Source organism: Anas platyrhynchos, chromosome 14 (assembly GCF_047663525.1).
Source record: "Anas platyrhynchos isolate ZD024472 breed Pekin duck chromosome 14, IASCAAS_PekinDuck_T2T, whole genome shotgun sequence".
NCBI lineage: Eukaryota > Metazoa > Chordata > Aves > Anseriformes > Anatidae > Anas > Anas platyrhynchos.
In genome coordinates, this window is record NC_092600.1 from 970,131 (window position 1) to 993,491 (window position 23,361).

Consider the following 23,361-nt stretch of genomic DNA (forward strand, 5'->3'; position numbering starts at 1 on the left):
GCATGTATGGAATGAGATTACATTTTCCACATGTTACTCCTATCGCTTCTTGTAAGATCTGTTGCAAATATACAGCGATTCATTTAGAGAGTCCCAGGAGGGAATAACCCACAAAAGGTCTCAGAGCTTCAGAGTGAGGTAAATAGCAGGTCGTAATATATTTAACAAATGATCACGAAGAACACAGAAAGAGAGAGAGGAAAAATACATTCCCTGGCAATACGTTGCTTCAGCATGAGCATCAGAAACACTGTTCCGTCAGGACTATTTTCTTGTCTTTCCCTGTGTAAATAAATCCTTGCAGTGAGCACAGTGAGGATGAGGATGCCCGGAGCCTCCCAGCCCAGATCTCTGGTACCCAGCCCAGGGGCTGGAGGATGCTCCCGCTGCGTGGTGGGAGCGGTGCAAATGCTGCCATGCTGCTGCTGGACCTGCTGGGTTGGCACTCCAAATACTCCTTCCTTCTCGCCCTCCAGTGATAAATGTTACTGAATCACCTCTCTCCATCATGTAGTATATGTGAATGTGGCAAGAATACGTGATCTATTAAAATAATCTCATTTTGAGTAGCATGAAACTATTCAAATTAGATTACTTCAGATTGTGTGTTTAAAAGCAAAGACTTTCTTATTTTGTCATTAAATATATACCTTAGCAACATCATATAGCACATGCAACTCAGCCAAAAAGATGCATCAAGCAGATAAGAAAAATACTGTTTTCCACTAGTACAGCAATTCTGCAGCACGATACCTTTTTCTTACCCCAGAGTCCAGCTCTAGTGAGAAAAAAATAAAATAAATATATGACCTGGAGAATCTCTGTGAATTGAAACTTAGCAGAGTTTTATATACTGGGAATCCTGAAGGACCTTAAATACTTAAGGTACAAAATATATATATATATATATATATATATATATATCTTCAATATCATATGGTCTGTTTCCTTGCCAATGCAGAGCTATTCCTTCCTATGCATAACCCAGGCTACTTTTAAACATGCTAATGACTTGCCACCGCATTGCTGAAAGGAGGCAATGCATCCCTAAATAGAGAAGGTATCTTCCTTATGTAACAGTGAATTCCCCTTTAACCAGAAACTGGAAACATACATTAGAGAAATAAAACAATAGTTGTTGTCTTTCTTCCACAATCCTTAAGTTAAATGACTTCATTAATTTGAAGGGATTCTTGCTCCTGTTTCTTTCTGATTAATTCTGACTGTCTGTATGAAGAGTGGGTATATTCTTTGTGTGCACAGCATTTTTGAAGAGATGCTAATGTTCTCATGCCGTAAGTAGCCCTGAAGTATTCACATTCAGCTCTCCCAGTTTCTACCTCCAGAACATTTGTTTGCCTGTTTTCACTCTGGATTGCTCAGCAGATGATTGAATAATCACAGAGGCCATTTCTTGTTCCTTCATTATTTTTGAAAGCAAATATAGGCAGAATTCAAGACCCTGGAGAAAATACAGCTTTACTAAATTTTGAAATTGTAAAGTGCTGGCAGCAGCTAGATAATACCCATTAAAACATCAAGCTGAAGCTCTGAAACATCTCTTCAGTTTACATAGTATTTCAGCTGGAAGTATGTTCTACGGGAGTTTTTTCCATGGAAACCTGAAGTGTAATCCCCCAAACAACTCACTTCACTCTAATATATATGGGCTTAATGTTTAGATACCACCCAGCTATGTTAGTCTGGTTGCTATGGTCCTGTTTTCTTTTTTATATAGCCTTTGATTAATACACTGACCACTGAAAGAAGACGGGGGACTGGTATATGAAAATGCCATGCGGAGCTCACTGGGTAGAGATGGGCTCACTAGATGCAGAAGCTCTGTTAGCGTCTTCCAAGAAACTCTGGCACTATAAACAGTCTTGGCCTGTGCTTATATAGTACTTCAGTCCCCTCCACACCGCTGCCAAGATTTCTCCTTGCAGATTTTTTTCGCCCATCATCCCCACCCCATTACTTGGTGCCTGAGCCTGCTCATGGCTCGGCGAGGTGCCTGCGGCTTGCAGCACATCCTGCTCGCCCCAGCTCCAGCCTCCCTCCAACCAGGATTAGTGTTGTTAATGACCCGATACCGGTGGCTTACACCACAGACAGAAGCAGGCTCAGACTCAAGCAAGGTGACAAATTTTCAGATGTTATTTCTTGGCAGAAGTGTTGACTTTCAAGCACAAGGGTAACCCATGAATGCAACGCTTGGTGAAGCTGGGCCAGCCAACAAAGCTTCATGGATTATTATTCTATTAATCCGCTACAGTTTTCTCCCACTAAAAAATACCTTTCCCCTCTTTACCAGTCTCAGCCAATCCTGTTTGTAAGGAAGTTGGTTAATTATCACCGCCTCTATATCACAGAGGGAGAAACTGAGACTTGGGGAAGTGCAATGCTTCGTCTTGGGGACACTCAGCAGGCTGGGCAGAACCACAGCCTAGGGCCCCATTTGTAGCACCCACTGCCCTGCTGAGGGAACCAGAACAAAAATAGATCTTTACCTTTTGGTCCTAATCAATACCATTATAAGGCACGTAACTGCATAGTTTCCTGAACCAATAAACTTTTAAACTGTTATAGTTTTGTATCTGTGTTTTCTCAACCCTTCTCTCTGCTCTCAGGCTTTATTTTAACTCATCTTCTGTGGGATTTGTCTGAACATACATAGATATCTGTAATGCAGATGTAGACATATGAGTGAATCATTTGAGGCTTTGCAGGCAATGGAAAGAAATAAGCTCTACAAGGCACTTTTCTTATCTTAAAGTAGCAGCTGTAATAAGTCAGATGAATCACAGCCTTTGACCGTAAAGGCAGGCCGGGCTGACTCAGATGCACAGCCAAGACCTCTGTTACTTGCAAGATGAATGCTACAGACAGCTGATAGCAAGGTGGGCTCACCGTGTGCCCAGTCCTCCTTGCAGCAGGAGAACTCCTGTGCAAGAAGCATCTTCAGAGAGACACCTGCAAATCAAGGCCAAGATTTAGCAAACTAAAAAGTTGGGCAGCGATGCACTGCCCCAGTGCCATTGCTGGAATCAAACTGGCTGCTAGAAAATGTGGTGCCTTACAGGTGGGAGCACACTGGCCACACAAAAGAATGTTGTGACAAGGCCACTGGGAGGGTCCCCAAACTTCCCTGTATAAAGCGTGAGCAGGACTGGAGCATCCTACACCACTGATGTGGAATTGTTCTAGGAGAAGGAGCACCAATAATGAACCAGAGGGTTCCAAACACTTCTCACAAAGTCTCTCTGGCCTTGCTTTTTAAGCAAAATATCCTGAAAAGTTAAAACACAAGATCAATAAGGGAAAAAAGCAGAGCAAATATAACTTGATCCCCAACCCACTGGGGACGTTGCAGGCAGCAGGAGGAAAGGTAAGGCGAGCCCAGAGCAGCGGTGGGCAGCGTCCAGGTAGGGTTGGTGTCCTCCACCCCCCTGAGCCTTCCGCCTAAATCCTCGGGCGCTGCTGGACACAAAACCACTGTGAGAGCTAAAAACCAGGCAAGAACACGGAGTGCCCGCTCCGTCAGGCCACGAGATGGCAGTCGGTGCACGCCGGCCCCGCGCCCCGTGTGCCGCCCGCCCGGGGCTCCCCAGCGCCGCCGGGCTCCTCTGCAGCCAGCTCCGCTCCCTCGCCTCAGCACTGAGGCAGAGCCACAAAAACACTGCGGGGACAGGGAGGTGGCCGGGGGCACCGAGCCAGGACATCCTCTCGGTGGTGCTGGATGAAGCCGCGGGTCTGACACGCGGCGCTGAAGGAGCGGTGGTGCACCGGGAGCACCCCTCCGCCTCAGCGTAAGGACAGAGATCCTCCCTTGGTCTGAGAATTAGCAAAAGTTTCCATTGGCTATATGGCTAAAGTTTTTAAAGAAAACTCCTTTCTTCTTCCAGAGGAGGTGGCAGGCATTTATTGGTTCTGTGCTCCTTTCCTGGAGAAGTTCAGCAACGTCTCCAGGTGACATCGGTCCTACAAGAGCCCCACGGATCACTGGGATCAGGTTCTCCAGGGCTGATTTCGGACCTTCCAGCACATTTTGCCCAGTACTGCTAATGCAGCCCTACACGCTGCTCCTCTCCTTCGGGTGTTACGATGTGCATACAGCTGCTTCTCATCCTTTCCAACAGAAGTTAAAAAATCCATGTAACCATAATAAAAAAGGGGGTGGGGGAGGATAATGATTTTTTGGCCAACTGCCTCCTCGCAGAACCAATGACTGACTTAGCAGGGAGAAGCTAATGGCTGCTCCAGTGACCTCCACAGTCACTGCACTCATTTAAGCAGTTACACTTAATTATGCTGAGTAATACACAAATTCCATATGTTCTGTGAGCAAATTCCTCTTTGTTCTATGGAAAACAGAAATCCAGCGGAGGCAGGAGAATGCCTGTTCCTGACAGCACTGCCTTATAATCTATTTTTAACTGAGTTTCTCCATCTTCTTTGGAAAGGAATAACACTTCTTCGTTGCCTCTGGCCGTAATTAATATGCCATAATTCAGGTCCAAGAGACTTACAAAAACAGACTTAAAGCAGCGTTAGCTTTCAGGCAGAACAAATAATTTTGGAGAAGACCAGTATTTTCTATACTTAAAACCCTTTTCGCTGGTTTTAATTAAAGTCCTTTGGTTGCCTGAAAACGGAATGTGTTTACTTCAGCTGCGCACTGGGTTTGAGTGCAGCCGGCCCCGCAAGGACCCCCGGGGAAGGCTGAGCTGCCGCGGGGGCTGCCGGCGGCACAGCTTTGGCACACTGATGCGAAACAGCTCACTAACCCGCCGTCACTGCCTCGGGTTTCTTTTGTTTGCAAATAACTGTCATTTTTTTTCTTGCAAGAAAGATACATAGAGGAGAGTAAGTGCTTGAAAACATTTGAGAACTGTATTTAGCAATCGTTCGGCAGTCTGAGTTGGGTTCAGCATTCACAGCTCCCTTCCTCCAGTTACCTGGTGACCAGACAGCGCTTGGGAAGCAAAGTACTGATTAAGCAGAAGACGTGCATTTCAGATAAGGCATGTTTTGAAACAATAAGCAGTCTGTGTACACAACTAGTGCCAAGGAGGTGCTGCCACAGCCCACTGCAGCAGCCCGCAGAGATCCCCCTGAAAGCCCCCCAGTCCTGCTTTCGTTGCACCAGTAAAAACCATGCCACTGAGGGGCTGAGCCTCTGCTCCTCCACTCCCGCGTGTTGCCCTTTGCCCTGTGCCTTGTGAGCAGTCTGGCAGGCGGGAGGAGGTTTAACAAGCCCCCCCGGTCCCAGCTGTACACAGTCAGCGTCAGCACAAGAGGCACTCTTGCATCCCTTCGTTCCTTGCTTATAGTCTTGGGTCATCGTGGCTACAGCAACAGCGCTATTTACTAGTGAAAATATATATTCAAAAGGTCACAAGCAAGCAGGGTAGGCAAGCAGAGAGGATGAGGCCCTGGGAGCTGAGCAAGGCAGGATGGCAGCAAGGAGAGCGCTGCAGGTCCAGCCCCGGGCTGCTGCAGGGTCCTGGGACAGACACCGTCACGGCATGCCCTGAGCAGTGCTCCACGCTGCAGCAGCAGGGAGGGAGCTAGTTACTTAGCTAATTAGTTGGTTGTTCACAGTTTGTGATACTTACAGGTTGGGCAATGTGCTGCTTTAGAGGGGGGGAGAGGCTGCAGGTGTGCCCCATCCATGCAGGTGTGGTCCATTTGCACAGGGGTGTCCTCTCCACATGGCCGTGCTTATCTGTGCAGCCATGTGGGGTGCTTGCTTCTCTCTGAAGGGTCCCCTTGTGCCTGCAGAGAGGCTTGGCTTCAGGTAAGGGCTTTGCTGGGGGCTGCGTGATGGCTGTTGCAACCCAGAAGAGGTCTGAAATTGTTGGATGGTGAACAGGCCTGAAGGGCACAAGGGGGGAGCTTGTTCAGCAGCCCTCTTCCAGGTCTGTGTGTCCTGCTGCAAGCGGGGTGAGGGTGGCTGCTGCATCCTGTGGGGTGCTCTGTGTTCCCTGCCAGGCTTTGGTGTTCTCCTTCAGCTGTCAGCTCCTCTGGTCCCTTGCCCCTCTCCAAGTGCTTCATGCTCCCTGTGTCCGGGGTACTGCAGCTTTATCCTGGCTGTGGGGTTTCTCCTTGCTGCCCATGCATGGCACGCTGCTGTTGCGTGCTGGTGCTGCCCTGTTCTTCCCCCTGGTGTGCTGGCAGCAGTCAAGGCTCTACTGGATGCTAAGGAAAGAACAAACTCTTGTCAGTATATAGACCATGTAGTAAAATACTTTATGTTGTTATGGCAACTAAAATTCTAAAAATAAACCAAAGAGCAAGAGATGATGTAAGTCAAAATGACCATGATATTCTGATTATGAGCTTCTTAAAATGCTTTCCACGCAAAGAATCCTGAAGTTTATTGTTAAGTTTTCCTCCTCTTGGTAACTTACCAACCTAGGAAGTATCAGTCTCTTTAAAAACTTGTAGAGACAAGTGACAGCTCCAGTGCCCTTCCTCTGAAGCAGCTCGGCCACAGTGGCAGCTGGTATGCTGCAGCAGAAAGGGCAGAGGCTGAATCCACTGGGCATTCTCACTCAGAATTTGGATATTCCTGAAAAACAATTTGATTAATCTTTGGGATAACTTCAACATCTTAGAGCAGAAGCCTACAATTATGTTTTGTGGTAACAAAGAGGGCAGAAGCAATAGCTGTTTTAGGGCTGTATCTGCAAGCACAGAGGATGTGGCTTGTGGGGTATGTGTTGTATAGAGAAATTGTGAAGATAATTGGGCTAATCCCACAAATCATACATTGGTCTTATGAACAAGTGACTTTATAGGTAATCTTCATCTATTTGCATTGTTCTGCTTGTGCTGAGTTTGTTCAGAATTGGAAGCCTTCCCCATTTCCTAGTAAATGAGGTCAGAAGCTTTTACTTTTCTATTTTTTTTTTTTTTGCTAGTTTTGTGTAGGGAAAACTTGTGAAACTGAATGTATTGTTTCTCTTACTACTAATAATAAACACACTCTTGCTTTGAGTTCACTAAATACAGCTGTTTTACTTTGTGAAATCTGAAGGCTCTGCTTTATCAGGAGGAGACCTCTGAAGAGGCCAGGCTTGTTACCACCGGGTGCTGTGTCTGAACCAAAGCTGGAACTGCAAGCAGTGAACTTAAGTCATTCTTGGAATGACTGGAGAAATGAGCTTTATAATGTCAAAATCCAAGCTGCAGCTGCAATCCTTTTATTAATCATAATTAAACTTTCATGGAGTTGCTCTTGTACGTGCTAGCGAGGCCAGGCACATCGGCTCCCTCCTGTCCACCAGCCCCCAGCAAAGCCCTGCTGGAGGTGGGTGCAGGGTGGGCACTGGGTTGCACATAGGGCAGGTTGGCAGCGGGCTTCAACCCTATTTGCATGGCCACATCTCCCTTGGCTGACTGTCCCGCTCTGCCCGTGTTTCATGCTGCTGTTCTTGGTGATCAAGTGCCAAGCCCTTGGATGCTGGGGGCACAGCGCTGCCCCCCCCCAGCCCCATCCTGATGCAGCTCCTTGGGGCAGGCGCTGTGCTGTGCCCTGCATGGGGACGGCTTCAGGCGTGCCGCCGGCTTCTCCCGCAGCTGGATTTATCCTGCATCGCTGCCGAAGGACAAAAACATCTGGAGAAGGGGCCACAGAAAGGAAATTTTCCTCAATTCAGAGGGAGAGCTGTGAGTGTCAGCTAAATAGTGTGAGTGTATGAGAAGCGGCATTTAATTAAATAAAGATAATGTAAACAGAAATATGCATTAGCTTAATGTGTGCCATGGAACGAGGGCACTTACAAAGAGCATCGAGGGGCGAAGCTGTGCACACAGGAGGTTGCTCCTTGTGTCCTGCATTCTGGCAGGAACAAATTAGCTGCCAAGGCCATGCTGTTTCTCTTTATATGTATAGACATATAAATAGGGTACATGTGTGTTTACTATGCACTGTAATTTTTTAGGTGCTATAAATTTCATGCCTCTTCCAAATATTTGAGCACTACTCTGACCTTTTAACCAAAACACTGAAAGTAAACTGTATGAAATCCATACATACAGTGGTTGTCATTGAAAGCTAACATTTACCCATAGTCATTACTGTTTATATTGCAAGAGCATGAAAAATTGCAAATATGGAGGAGAGAAGCTGCTGCTGATAGGAAGTGCTGTGACTCTGGAGAAGTAATGGCCTGGCAGCGGGGCTTCTCCACCCTCTTCGAGCATTCCCCTCGTATGCCTTGTCCCACTGAGGAGCCCCTCCTGGGTTTGGGATTTTATTTTTGTTCTGTCAGTGAATGCTTGGGCCATCGTTAATGCTGTGTCTGCTTGATCGTTCTTCTGAGACTGCAGCAAATTGCCTTCAGTTGCTGTAGTCATTTCCTTCAGTGCAGCAGGATGTGGCACTCTGGGGCAAGAGGCAGTAAAACTTGTGATTTCTGCACAAGGCTCTGAAATCTCCTGTTGATGACATCTCTGCAGTTATACAATTGCTCTGTTTGTCTTCATCCTGCATCTCCTTTTTTAATCACTTAGGAGGGGGGTGGAAGTAGGCTGATTCTGCCAATCCAAGCCACAAGAAGTTGCCTGGGAAGGAGGCCCCAAAGTGGTGGGCATGGAGTGATGGGTGGGCTCAGTCCTGTTGGCAAGGGGTGGGTTAGAGCAGTGGACTCAGGCATTGCATCCCAAGTGTTTTTTTTTTCTAATCACCTACAGGTTCTGTTCTTCTCCCTTCATGAAAAACAGTCACATTGGAGAGCGAGGAAAGAAAAATATTCTGCATGAGGAGCAGAACTCTAGGACAAGCTCATTCATAGGGGCTGGTATGGGAACCCTTAGCTGTAGATGCCTGGGCCGGGGGCTCTGGCTGTGATAAGAGCAGTCCCTGGCCTCTTGGGGCTGCTCTTAAATGGGAAAACCAGCCCTGGAGGCTCCTGGAGTCCCAAGAGGATTCAGTCTGATGCTCGCAAAGGACCCTCTGTGCCACCAGTGCTGAGTTCCTGAGGACATCCTGGGGAATGACCCTTCTGAATTCCCAGGACAAAACTCAAGGAATTGCCCTCTGCCTCTTGTAGGTGCTGGGAGTCTGGGCTATCCTAAAGTAACGCTTCCACCTCTTCCACTCACTCTGGCAAAGCTTTCACAACTGTTTGTGTCTACATAGACATTTGCAGCTTTATTTTAACATGAGGAGTCTGTCTTTCCACTTTACTGAATGAAAACTGAAGTGTATGGTGTGGTTTGTAAAGCAACCTACTTTTCTGGGTTCCCAACCTTGTCTCAGCTATGAGATTTTGTTACTTTTTCCTCTAATAGCTTTACTCTGTTAAACTAGTCCGATAATAAATGCTAGCCCATAACTTACGGAATTGTGTAGAGTTGATCTCTTAAGAGGCACTAACATAAGATACAGGCACTTGGTGCACCATGAAGAGGTTAATAATGTAGTGGTCTCTACTCTTCAGTGCTGGGCAGCTACATAAACATCCAAAGAAATGGCAGCGAGCCACATATTTAAGTCAGTGTGACATTTTAATGCTGCATTGCAATGTTTGCATCTTATGCTGAACCAAGAGGCTTCTTGAACTATTGCCCTATTTACTCTATCAGTCTTTTCTATTAAGAATGTTTGGTCTCTGGAGCAAGACTTGTGTCTCCATATGGTGACCCTTCTATCCTCAAGTGCCCTTGCTGGACACTAATACACATGCTGTAATAGAGAAAACCACTTGGACTTAAATTGAGCATTTAGTAAAAATGCAGCATTACCTTCAGGACTGTTTTGAAAGCCAATGCCCTGATGAATGCAGTGTCACTATTTAGCTAAAACAAACATGTTATTAGGACTGCCAGGGGAGGCTCTCTATGTGGTACTGAAAATTCAGTATTGATTCTGAATGCAAAGCTAATGCTATTGAAGCACAGGGCAGAGGAGGCTCAGAAAGTCCCATCCAGGTATTTCAACCAGTTGCTGTTTTAATATCAGTATTAATCTCAATAACAGGATAATAGGGGTAGGGCTGGAGAAGCAGAACAGCATTTGTTACCAGACATGTTTCATGTAGGCTGCACTGATATTCGGCGGCATCTCTGAAGTTCAGTGTATTCATCTAAATAGATTTACAACTCTTTAATAAAGAGTTTTGCTTCCTTTAATTTGTATGCTGTCCTTACTGATTCTAGCTTCTTGTTGGATACTTTTGTTGAGAATGTCATATAAATAAAGTTATTAAACATACCTGAAGCAAAAGGAACATGCTCAAAGCACACTTAAATATCTGAAAGGAAATAAAGAAAAAATCCCTTGACCCTACATTTGATGCATCGAAAACTTGGGTATTCTGGGAAAATTGAAGTGTTTCATACATCAAACTTTGTTTTCTAGCCAGAGGCCTTCTTGCAGAGGAAATGACGGATTAAGGCCCTGACCATACCTCACAGGAAGGCACCTGAATGGCAGATTTGATTCTGAGAGGGAGAAAGATGAATCATAACTCACGGAAACAAAATTACCTGTTCAAATGGTAATGGGTTAAACTTATTTGTCACCTTTTTATTGAGAAGGAATATGTTTAGAAATCATGTCACCCCTGCCTAAACCAAGGAACAGCGATAATCCATAGCCCACGCAGGATTTCAGGGAGAAAATGAGACAAATACAAGCACCTAAATAAAATCACTGTGGGGCTTCAGGCTGGTGAGGGCAGAAGGATCCTGCTATGGCACCTTCCTGGGGGGGGACCCCTCTGTGGGGATGAGGGTGTGAGGCATGTCCTTGCCTTGGCAGTGCTGGAGACAAAGCTGAGGGGTGTCTGCCCTGGCTGTGGATAAATTTCTCTGAAGAAGAGCTACTGTCACCTTCTTTGGGTGAACTGTGGTGGGATTGGGAAGGGCAGACATGGAGGCAAATGCTTCCTTGAGCGTGCTGGAAGCAGAGATCTGCGTCTGTCGGAGGGGGAAGAGGTGTGCTCTGTCTGCTCCTCTGCCTTGGAGAACGAGCTGCACAGTCTTACTGCCTTTTTGTTTTACAGTAACGATGGCCTTATTTCTGATCCTGGTGGACCCAGCAAAATCTAAACTTGTTACCTGAGAGGGTTTTTCACTTCCCATGGTTTGTGAAGGATGTCTGGGAATTTTTTCATGTATGCTCAGCTGTTTTGGGCATGCAGAGGAGAATAACGCTGTCAGTTCTTAAAACTTCTGGGAGAATATAGAAAAGCAGTATGCAGTTACCAGTATTTGAGGGTCATATGATAAGAGTTGTCGTGTTTCTAATTACCAAAGTAATCATACATTTACTTGTGTATGGAAGTATTTGGAAAACTTTTGAAGACCTCTTTTTCAATCAGAAAATATTTATGAAACAAAAACCATTCATAAAAAGGGTATGTTTCTTCCAAGCCTTCTAATTTAAGATCTTAGAAAAGGACTTCTTTCAAAATGACCTCTTAAACTGGGAGTAACGTTTAGTTTGAAACCTTAGTTAATGTTTGCTGGAGAAAAAAAAAAAAAAAAGTTAAAAGGAAAAGGTTGGAACTGAAGTGAAACATTAAAATATTTTTAATGAGGCATTCTGGTGAGTTGCCCTCTTAGTCTACCCATCAGAACAAAGCGGACCATCTTTTTTCACAGTGATGCTACGTAGCCATTTACTTGTCCTTTACAAAAGTCATCTGGGGGGCTTGTTTATGGTAAAGTAAGGGAAGGGTGTGAGGTCCTTGGCCAAGACACCCTGCGGGTCCTGTGTGCTCGTTCTGCTCTGGTGCTTGTGGGTGGGAACCATGGCAGATTATTTACCCACATTTACTACACATTTATTTTGCACTCTTGGATGTGAGAAATGCGAGGCTGGCCAACAGCCTGCTTTTTAATGTCAGTGGTGGATGAAATTTTGTTTTCCTCTTTCCTTGTTAGGACCAAGTGCGGAGTCCATCGAAGGCACTTAGAACATTTTGTATGTGCTATTGTATCTCTTGAGCTGGAGAATGGATGCTGAGCCCTGCAGGACATGCTGTCCTCACCCCCCAGGTCTGATACGGGGGTTCCCTCACTGTTTTTGTATTCAGCTTCTGCAAGATTATGCTGCATGGCATAGGGGGTTGTCTTGTACGAGCATTCCCAAGAAACTGCTTATTTTGTTAATAACTTCTCACGAATATCTCTATATTCTTTTTTTTGTAGCATGAGCAAATTATGTTTTTGCTATATCACTTTTTCCCCCCTAAAATGAAAGAAATGATATCTGATGGGGAACACTTAATAGGCATTAAATTAGATGTTAGACATATTTAAAAAAAGACAGGACATCTATATAGACAGCTGTGGGAGGAAAAAAGATTAGCTTTCCTGCCAAGTGGGAGTAGGTTCAAGTAAGTCCAGTACTATCCATACGCTATACTTAAACCAGTGCTTGGAAGACTACGGGCATTCCTAGCTATACCTTGTTTTCCTTGGCCATTTTATTGGCTAAATCTCTACTGACTTTTGGATAAAATCCTGATTTTTCTGAAGTTAATGGAAATTTGCATGTGCTTAGTTTCTGGGTTTGCCCTTTTCTATTGTAGGTTTGCTTTTTTAACAGTTTTTCTAAGTTGTTACACTTCTGTGGGCTGGTATTCCTAAGCATAAATTTATGTACTCTGCAGACATGAAATAGCTAAAAATTTGTAAGTAAATGTAAGATTGTGGAAAACTTGTTACTTCATTGTTCATAACTTCTCCCCTCACTGCTTTTTATTCCCAGTTCTCCTTTACTCCTCATACCACTAAGCTTGTTTAAATAAGATACATGTGTTGAGTGAAGTGAGAAGAGCTTGTGGACTGTAATGCGAATGTTCACCGAGTGCAACAACACAGCTTGCTCAAAGATCAGAGATAATGCAGCTGTTTCTCTGCAGTCAGTATTACAGATATGCTGCACCCCAAGTTTGCAGATGGTGAGAAAGGGCTGGATTATTTTTAATGAAATTATGCAACTTGGTTTTGTCTCTCACTTTCGTACTACTGGAGATGAAATATCCCCATGTCAGGACGAACGCTGTTAATCTGTAAAGAACTCAGTATGCAAACACGGTTGCTCTCTAGCAGCAATTGAGTCCCTGCCTGGTGTTTGGCCTCATGGTCCCAGGGCACCTTGGACTGGGCAGGGGGCTGCTCGTGTGCTCAGACTCCGCTTCTCAGGGACCTGCGCGTCTCGGTCCAGCTGGGGAGGAGGAGAGGACGCTGCCTTGCTCTAAAACAAGCTTTTCTGTGTTTCTGCAAACAGCAGCCAGCAAAAAGTGCCCCAAGGGATAGTTCCCTGGCGAGAGTTTAAGCCCTTCTGGACAGGCTGAAGTCAGACAGCTTCAGGATGGAGGAGCATCAGAGCCACCTTTGTAAGCAGGACTTTGTGCCGCTCACCTTAATAACCCCTGGCATAACGCTCAGTGGTCCTGCTGCAGTTGTTTGTATGTGTGTAAGCTGTCTCTTGAGGTGTGGTTTGGCTCTATGGCTGAGGCAGTCACCACCACGAAGGACCTTCCAGCTCCTGTGTTGTGCTGCCCATCCTCTCGAGCCTGCCCCGTGGGGAGCCGGGAGCACTGGGTGTGGAGGTTCGCCTCTGTCAAACCTAACTGAGACTGTTGCTCGTAATCAAGACTATCATGGGCATTAGTGATGAAAATCATCATTAAAGAGTCAAATCTTTGCAGCAGTGTCCGGGTACCAAGCTTGACCTGGAGGCAGTTTGTAGCCCTTCCCAGCTCTCCTGGCAATACACCACAGCCTGTGCTGGGTTGGCTGGGCTGGGCTGGCGGGTGGGGGGAACTGCATGGGGCAGGGAGGAGAATGCAGATTAAAGAAGCAAGTCAAAGCAATAGTGAAATGAGCCTGACTGTTTATTAATAAGATTGTTTTAAAGCTGATAATAAACCCTAAGTTCTGCTGAATATGATTATGAAGAAGTGTCGGAGGTTAATTATCAATACTCTCTGCTCCTTAACAATGTTTTTTCACTGCTCTTCAGTAAAATGTTTTTGAGTATCTAGGGATTCCTTTGATCAAACAAGTATTTCTCTCCCAAGCTGGCTGTGCGCTGCTGTGTGCTGGGCTGTCATCAGCCTCACCATGGTGCTCTTCTGCTGGTGCATTAGCTAACCTCACTAATGGGTACCTTCTACTTTCAGACTCGCCTTCCAGGTTAACCAATTCCCCAGAAATACTCTATGTATTCATTTCAAGGTGTGTTTTTTGTGGGTGTTTTTTTTTTTTTTTTTTTTTTTTTTTTTTTGCTGCTGTTCATTGCCTTCACCCCAGCCCTTCGTAGTAGCTCCACCCCTATATCCTTAGGTTGTCAAACTTTGGAACTGCAGTGGCTGTGGTGCTGAGCCCTGAGTACATCTGGAGCTTGTGCCCTCTTGGAGAAGGTGGTATGGGGTATCTGTCCCACGGCAGCAAGTTCATGTGAGAAGTCATGGAGAGATTTATTAAGACATTAAGTTCTGAGTTAGGTGGTACCACTAAATAGTTTTGCTTCTGTTGGTGGTAACTTTCCAAAGAGTTACTTCTGAAAATGCGGCCCGCACACACGTTTTTAACGTGCCCTTGGAGAAGCAGCAGCAGATTGTTTGGGTTATGCAGCACTCAAGATGTTCCTCCAGAACAATATGGGCTTTGTACAGTAGATGAGGTTTTCTTATTGGGAATTTAACACAGAATGACCAAAGGCCTCATGCAGCCTTGGAAAGAACTGGAGTTGCACAGCTACAGCTGAACAAAAGCATAAATTCCATGCAGCAGAACTGAGATTTGGGAGAGAAGTTAATGCAGCCAAGCTATAGAAATAGATCACAAGCAGCCTGAAGTCTACACCAGCTAGTAAGGAAAGCTTTGGTCCTCGTCCATAAGCACATTAAAAATATGAGATGGCAGGGTTTACTGAAACAAACACAAACCATTTGTTGATGTTGGCAAATGCCGTGTCCTTCAGGAACAGGGATTTCTTTAGCTACGAATGCATGGCTTCCAAATTGAACACAGAGCTAGGAGAGATGTGGTAGCTGTAGACCCTTCTAGAAGAATAGACAGACTTTGAAAAGAAAAACAAATGAAAATGCCCCTTCCCTCAGACAGCCCTGGGTGTGTGAGGGGGGAGAAATGCCAGCATGGGCTGCCAGAGACCCTGCTGCGTTTAAAGCTGGAAGCTATTGCCAGAGTCAGAGGGAAGAATGTGGCCTCTGAGTGAAACGATTAAACACTTTCCCTTTGAGCTGTGAGTCACATCTTTACCTCCTGCTTTACTCGTCTGACTTCCTGGTACTGTCCCAGAGCGACAAAGTTGTATTGGCCTCCGCTCTGTGGACTGGGAAACTGCAGCCTGAGCGTCTGCTCCAGACCAGAGCGGCAGAGACCAGCGGGAGATCTGGACGTCCGAACACCGGGGTTACCAGAATAGTGTTTTTCTCCACAAGTTGCTGCCACTGTAAGCTGATGTCACGCTGCCTGGTGTGAGGTGAGCAGGGGCAGTACGTGACCTCGGCACAGCTCCCTGCGTCCCTGTCCCCACAGCAGCGTGACCCGGAGCTGCTCCAGCTCTGCAGCCACTTAACGAGGTACCATCATCAGTGGGGCTGGGGCAGGAGCTGCTCCTGGTCCTGTTCTCCAATACCAGAACCAAGCAGGCAGAGGTCAGTGTGGCACTTGTCTCTCTCCAGGTGCGGGCTGCTGGAGGCCTCCTGCACGCACTGCAGTGCTGGCTGCGGGCCCCAGTGACCGCTGTGCAACCTCAGTCCTGTCTGCAACGTGTCGCACCAGTATGTGGTGGCACTGGTCAGAGGGGTCAGACAACGTACCAATGGATGACTCAAAGCAATTTGTCAGTGCAATGTGTTTAAAAAAATAAAAATCCCGATATGTCTTGAAACAATGAATATAGAGCTCATTTCAGAAAGTTTAGTGAGAAACACATGAGACAGCTTTTCTTGCCAGTTCCCAGAGCATATCTCTGCCAGTCCGTGTTGCTCTGAGAGCTGGGCTGCCAACTTGCTCTCAATGGGCTGGACAGGAGATTCGGCTTTTCTCCTGCACTGCTTTCTAGCTCCTTACCATAGTGCTTGTGATGGCTGCTATGGACTTGTTTCAGCATCTCAGGCTTCTCACTTTCTTAGTGCTGCCTTTAATTTTGCTTTTTTTTTTTTCCCCTGTTCCTATGATCTCGGGAATTTATCATCTTTATTCCATCGCTGTTATGTGGAACTTCATCCAGACCAGTTCAGCTCTCCTCGTTCCTCAGCACTTAGTGAGAAACACCACCATGAAAATGCTGCTCTTTCTCCCCATTCAGTTGTTCCTTTCCTGCGCAGTTCATCTCCACTTCCCAATCCTCAAGCATTGCCTGCTTCTGCATAAATGTTCCTTCTCTGCTCTCACTGTGCAAGTTGATGTTCCTGTTTCGTGTCATTGCTGAGCTGCCCCATTTGTGCTCACATTCACTGCACACGAGTTAGAAAAGGGAGGATGCCTTAGGCTGGACGTCCAGCCTTGCTTTGTGGAAATCCTTGAGACTCGCTGTTAAGGAGCACTACCTTGTGGTAAATAAGAGCTTTCTGTCTGAGGTGATGTGCTGTCTGACTTTTCTCCCTCTTCCCTCCATCCCCAGCTTTTGAGTTTTATCTGCAAACACTGAGGTGCTGCATGTGAAGCTGTTATTTTCTGCATCCTGTAGCATGCCAGAAGAAAGGAAGCCCACCCAAAGGTTAACATACCTGAGAAATACTACAGATGTGTTGTGGCGAGCTATCAAGGGTACCGGCTGCCAGTACCGTGTTTTAAATTAATGAAAAATAGGCAGGAGTACATTTTGTGCATGTAGTGTCTGCTGATGACTCAATATTTCAGCTAAACATATTTACCTGAATATTCATAGTCACTTAGGAGGTGGCTGGATCTCCTGAGCTCAGCTAATCATTTAAATTGTTAACTACACTGCTTTTCTCCAGCCCGCAATGCTGCTACTTGCAAGCAATTTACCATGCATCTTTAACTTAAAAAAATAAATAAATCACTGAGGACTGTTTCCTCAGGTGCCCAGGTGCGTGGCTTCCTTGTATTCCAACACATTTTAGGAGATGCGTTTGGGCAGAAGTGAGGAGCCCAGGTTCTTTGCTGCAGGATTAACCGTGGTGCTTGCCCCATGGGCATGGCCACAGGTGAGGGGCTGGCTGCGTGGAGCAGAGCTCATCCCCCTGCTCCCCAGGGACACAAGGAGACACACGTGCAGACACCAGGGCGTGCTGTTCCAGCAGACCCAGCTGAAGTGGGTACCTGTGGCGATGGAGGCCCGTGGTTTGTGTCACATTGTCTTTTAAAGTGGTTGTGTTCACCCCTCCCTCGGGGTGAGGACCGTGGGGTGACACAAACTGGTGGAGGAGATGGTTCAGCACTGGGTGGCTCTGCTGGGAGAGGAGCAGTGGTGGGGTGCTGGCTGCGGGACCAGCAGCAAACAGCTCAGGTTTTATTGAACTCATGAGGGAATGTCAACCTCCGAGCATCTTCCCAAGAGGATCAGAAAATAGTTTGAAGAGGTGCATTCGGGTAGAGGCGGTGCTCGTAGCAGCACAGACCCGAAGTGTCTGTCACTGCGGTGTCTGCACAGCTCTGTCTGGGGTGCAATATCTGAACAGCAGAAAGTCCATTTGTCTTTACGCTCAAGCTGTGGGAGGGGGACACACAACAATGACAAAGAAGCCAGGCTCAAGGCTGACAAACGCATCTGATGGAGACCCGGCAGCCGGGTGAGCTGCTCCCTTGGCAGCAGGGGCGATAAATCCCAGCTCCTGCCCAGAGGGGCACAGGTGGGACGTGGGGGGGGCAGCCGCAGCTCCTGACAGCAGGAGAGCCATAAAGCATCAAGGCTGAGGCAAAACCAGTTAGAGAGTTCTCCCCTCTAGGAGGATTTTATCAGGGAACAGATGGTGTTAAGATGCTGTTGAATCTCAATGTCACCTTAGTTAATCCTCTGTGAAGTTTTGAGGTTTCTCTGAGAGCTGTGGCTGCCAACTTCAGCTGTTGCACGGAGTAAGTCCTAGTTTGGCAAGAGGTCCTGTCAATAAGAAAGCCAGGAGTCATTACGGGGTTTTTACAATAACAAACATAAGTCCTGAGGTCTAGCTGGAATGTATTTGTGTTTCAAGGGGAATTGAAGTTCTTCAGAAAGCAAGAAGAAAAGTAAAGTTAGAAATTAAAAAAAAAAAAAAAAGTAAACAAAATCAGCTGGGGCAGGGAGCTGACACCGAGCTTTTCCTTTTATCAGAATTAATTAGCTGCAAAACTACAGAAGAATCAGACCTGGCAAAGGAGTCTTTGGGGGCGGGGGGGGAAAAAAAAGCTGCCAGCTTGCAGGATGTGTGCTGTAGTTTGGGGAGCAGTCAGTTGTATGCCAGATCAGCTGCTGGAAGGCGCAGGGGCCTTCCAGTCCCCCCCCGCAGGGGGCCTGCACAGCAATAGGAGTAGTTCTGTAATTCTGTATTCTCAGAGTAATGGGAGGTAATCCTGCAGAGCTGATCGCCATGAGAGGCGGCCCTGATGCTCGAGCACCCGAATGACTTCAGTGTTGCATGTGCTGACTGTAAAACAGCTTTCCATAAATTCCTGGTGATTGCCTATCTGCCTACAGTTAATCAATTTTATGAAAACAGCTAATTAGGAAATACTGTGTTTGCTTCTGTAGTTGTTGCAATAGGCTGGTAACTATTTGCTGCCCGGACCTGCAGCCATACAGCAGCTATGAACATAGACAGGTTTGCCACTTAGATGGTGGTTTTAATTAAATAACAAATAGTTTGTTCTTCCTTTATATACCTGTCGGTGCTGGTATAGCTCGATGCACAGCTGACAGAGCACTGAACATCACTTCCATCTGAAACTTGTTGGGAGAACCCCCCCTCCTTCCCAGCCTGCACCCCTCCTGGCTGCCAGTGGGACAGGAGGGGGGCTGGGGCTGGGGGCAAGAGGCCCTGTGCCAGCAGTGCCCTGGGTAAGGCTGTACCCAGACACATAGCAGGACAAGTGTGTCACTCATGTCTGCCTCTGTTTGGTCTATGCATTTTGATAAAGTGCTCTTGACCCCAAAAGTCATCTGTGCATGCAAAGCCTTTGTTTTTCCTCTGGTCAGTGCCAGATAAGGCTCTGGGATGCATTAGTGAAGAATGCAGATTTGGTAATGGAAAATTGTGGTCAGTAACTGAAATCCTTGATCAGAAAGCTAATAGCATGTTCCTAACAAATCATGGGAATGTTTAATGCATTCAGTAAGAGTACGTGAGCTGTCGCCCAGGAATATTGCTGTAAAAACACCTTGATGATGAAACACAGAAAGGCTCCAAGATACTTTCTGGGGGAAGTAGAAGGTTACTAAACGCTGCCTCCCTTTCGAGGATTTCCTCCCTCAGCCTAGTTGCAGTAAGTACTTCACGGCCACGTTTGAAAAGCATTTCAAAAACTGTCCATCTATGTGCTGGCTGTCATGCCAAATTTGTGTCTATAGTTCAAGACAGGATTAGCTCCGTGGATGCAGTTGCTGTCAAAAGATTCATCTAGGGATATGAGCTAAGGTTTTCACTATTTCCTGTGAAATCTTCATGAAAACAAACTTTTTGAAGAGAGCAAGCGGGAAAGAGTTGTGCATAACCTTAGCTTGCTGCTCAAGATCTGAGTACACTTTTGAGTAACCACTATACAAGACCAAACAGCGAAGCCATCATTAGCATCAAAGTTTCATTTGCTACCATTGTTCACTATTTTTAATTTATATTGAGCCTCTGAAAGTAGTCTGTGACATGAGATATCTAAAGGTAAACAAGTTAACCTTTCTCTTTCAGTAACAATGTGAGTTTTAACTGGGGATGCATGTATGGGGTGAGGAGGAGAAAGGGGGAATAATTTCATCTCCAGAACATCCATTTGTGTTAATCAGTCATGTATCAGGTATTGGATTCTTCCTGCCTAGACCATCCTGCAAAGACAGACTTTTTAGCTCTTGGCTCGGGAACAGGGGCTTCTATTAATGTGTGAGACTTTCCTAGAATTTTAAAAACAAAACCGAGGAGTTGTCAAAATAATAGTGGCAGCATTTTAAACCACACATGTTTGGTGCTTGAATAGGAGTCAATTTCTATTGGACCTAACTCCTATCATCCCAGCTGGACTTCAGGCCCCCCCAAACCTCGAAATTAAAGGAGATAACACCGTGTTCCTTCTGATATCTGCATTCTACAGTTAAAAGCTGTGAAAATCTGTGCAGTTTATGTAACTAAAGATTTTTTAATTCTGTGATTTTTAAAAATCCTTACCTTTCTAATAGCTTCATCACAGCAATTGCTAAGGGAAATCATGCCATAGTCGATAAAATGCTGCTTTACAGCACTGCAGAATTGGAACAAACTGTCTGTGCCCCGTCTGCCTTCGTGGTAGCACTGCTTGTGAATCCCCACTGGCACCAAATACAACTAAAATACTGCAAAGTGCCTCTGCTACGTCTACATCTGAGACAGCACATGCATATCTGGAAGTATTTTCCATTTCATGTTAGAGTAATGTCAAGCATTTCTGTTCATTCTCCGTGATTAATATTGGGCATATACTGTAATAATGTGTATAGAATATTACAGTTTTGTGATGTATGTGCACTGAGGGGAAGGTGGAGATGACGAAATGGCAGTGGTAATGATCTGTAAAGTTTTAGGACATAAGAAAACAATAAAAATTGAGACAAAACAGAGGGGAGGATATGATTTCAGTTGTATTGGCCCACTACCAAATAAATGACAGGGAACTGTGTGGAGTATTGAAATCCAGCTTGTAAAACATTAGAATATACAGTAGAGAGGTTATTTTCCATTCCAGCTCTGCAGCTGCCCTGTGACCTAAAGTAATTCACTTCAAATCTGTGTTTTGCCCCCTTCTTGTCTGATCTCTTGCCAACAGTCTTCCAGTGTATGCTTGGCCAACACCTGACATGGGGGTGATGTGGGAGGCGAGGGGGGCGTTTGTCTTCACTGAGGTCTACAAAGGTTGCTAGAATCAAAGCATAACCTCTAATCTCGTGTTCCGTGTAATGCCTACCCCACTTAATTTCAACAGGGCAGTCTGTGTAACTGAGGACACAGCTGGACTAGATGAGGTGTCTGTTGACCAGGTAGGATTGCCCCTGAATTTGGCTAGCTAGACAAATATTTGCACAGGTAGCAGTAGTGCACTGGTACAATCTTCACAGCAGGTTGTATGACTGGTTGGAGAGCCTCTGGCAGGAAAAATCCAAGCTGCTAACACATCGATGTTTCAGGTCTATGTCTTGACTCATCAGTTTGCACTGACGTCCTTGACGTACTCTCTTCTCTGATGTTCTTCCCTAAACTGGGCAAACCAAATTCAGTTTAAATTCAGGCAGCGCAACACGCTGGGATTCCTGCACCCGTGGAAGGCAAAATCATTGACTGTGAACCTGGGGCACCCTGATCGTGTGTGCTGTGGTCACCTGGTTCTGCTGCGGAACTGCACAATTGCATTTAGCTCCCCTTCCGTTCTAACCAATTCTGTTTTCAGTCGAGCTGTTCTTGTCACTTTAAGCACTGAAATATCCTCAAGGCTGATAAGAAGGTACGCTGTTAAACACAAGCACTGGCTGAATATCGCATCGTATCGCATCGCTGCAATGGGTGGTTGGGCTCTTCCCACACTCCGAGCTCCTCTGAGCACAGAGGGATGTGTGTGTGCCCCGTGGGCTGTGATAGCTGCAGGGAAGTTCGATGGGCAGGAGGCCTTCACTCAGCACCAATGTGAAACAATCGCCTCAAAAGCTAGATGGACTTGTGCATGTGAGCTTATTGGCAGTAATTTGTATTTTTACTCATCAGGGGCTGCTTATTCTGATAATAAATAATAAAATTTGTCATCAAGCACCTCAAGTGGCTTGACAGTCCTTAGTTAAACACCACAATATTCTTTAAGCAAGTAAATTATTGCATACCAGAGGTAGGTACGATGGGACTGAAGAGCAAAAGAAACTCCTGTTGTGAAGCATGTTGTGTATATGCCCACTCTTCAAAATAAGAAAAATGTGAAAGGGCAAAGTGGGAATTGCATTCAAAACACAAAGTCATCACCTAGTTGCATTTTTTTAGTCTATGAGCATTCACTGCATTTTGCCAGCAGAGTGCTGCTGAGTGCCCCATGCGTGTGACAGCTCAGTGGTGGGGAAGAGAACCCGCTAATGGGACAGACTGGGCACGTCTGGGGAGATCTGGCTCCTGCCTCGTGTCAGCCTCTCTGCTTTCAGTCAGCATCTCCTGAATTAAGGCCTACAATAATTAGTGGTTTTGTTTTTCTCATATTAAAGTTCTTAGCTGAAGAGGAGGAAGAATTAACACTGCATTATGCGCTATTATGACCTAAAGAGAGAATGCTGAATCTACAAGGCTGCTATAACCATTAAGTGTAATAAAATCTAATTTATAGTTAGTGATAGAATATAAAAGAATTATGAAGGCTTTCACTAAAGATTTAATACTTACAGTAAAACATGTTTGCACTAACATTATCCCCCTCCAGTGAGGATTTTACAATCCATTACAATTCATCCGGGTGACGAGGCGTGGAGCAGAGGCAGGGTTCAGTCTGGGCATGAAGGTGGAGCCAGCTGTGCTACCGGGCTCTGCAAAAGGATCAGCTTTAGCTCTGTGTGACACAGACCTAGGGGTTTTGTTCTGCTATCATAAAAATAACATGTACAGTTACACATCAGAGGAAAGAAAATAAGAAAATGAGTCTTTGTAGAGGAAAAGGATGTTCCTGCTAGGCTCTCTATAAACTGAGCAATGCTTTAGGAAGTGAGAGTCAAGAAGCAGTTGTTGGCTTTTTACAAGGTGCTAGGCACCAAAATCTCATATGTAAGAAACTTAGAAAATAAGATTTCCTTATGTTGGCCAAGGTGCAGGAAAGCCGGATTTTACACACATTCATGCGCACACACACACACACACACACACGCACACACACACACTGACTCGGGAGCAGGCTTGCATTTACCTGCCGGTGGCATTTTTCTGTTCTGTTCCCGGGGAAAAGCTGGCGTAAGCCGAGGTGTGCGTCTGAGCTACGCCCATGGCAACTCGAGTGTGCCTGCGGGCACGTTGCTATGCTACAAATGCACGGCCAACTTTATTCGATGGGAAAGCTGAGAGGTGTTAATATATCTGAAACTGATAATTTCAAATATTAAATGTGAGACGGGCTTCAAAAAGCTTTAGTCATGGGAATCATTTCCTGCTTCCCAATTTAAGAAAAATAAATCTTCTCAGCAGCTGCGAGCAGCTCCCTCTGCCCAGCAACATCAGCTCTGAGCAC

General features: G+C 45.8%; 2 long non-coding RNA genes across 2 annotated transcripts; one reads left to right on the forward strand and one right to left on the reverse strand.

The window, feature by feature from the left end:
- Positions 1–5,752: 5,752 nt before the first annotated feature.
- LOC119718397 (uncharacterized) lies at positions 5,753–7,746 on the forward strand. Its single transcript, XR_011803405.1, has 2 exons — positions 5,753–5,800; positions 7,043–7,746. It is a non-coding gene; the product is annotated as an uncharacterized lncRNA (long non-coding RNA).
- An 8,948-nt stretch (positions 7,747–16,694) lies between these two features.
- On the reverse strand, positions 16,695–23,136 carry LOC139998656 (uncharacterized). Its single transcript, XR_011803355.1, has 3 exons — positions 23,044–23,136; positions 22,530–22,669; positions 16,695–18,061 (listed from the first exon to the last, which is right to left on the reverse strand). It is a non-coding gene; the product is annotated as an uncharacterized lncRNA (long non-coding RNA).
- Between the last annotated feature and the right edge of the window lie 225 nt (positions 23,137–23,361).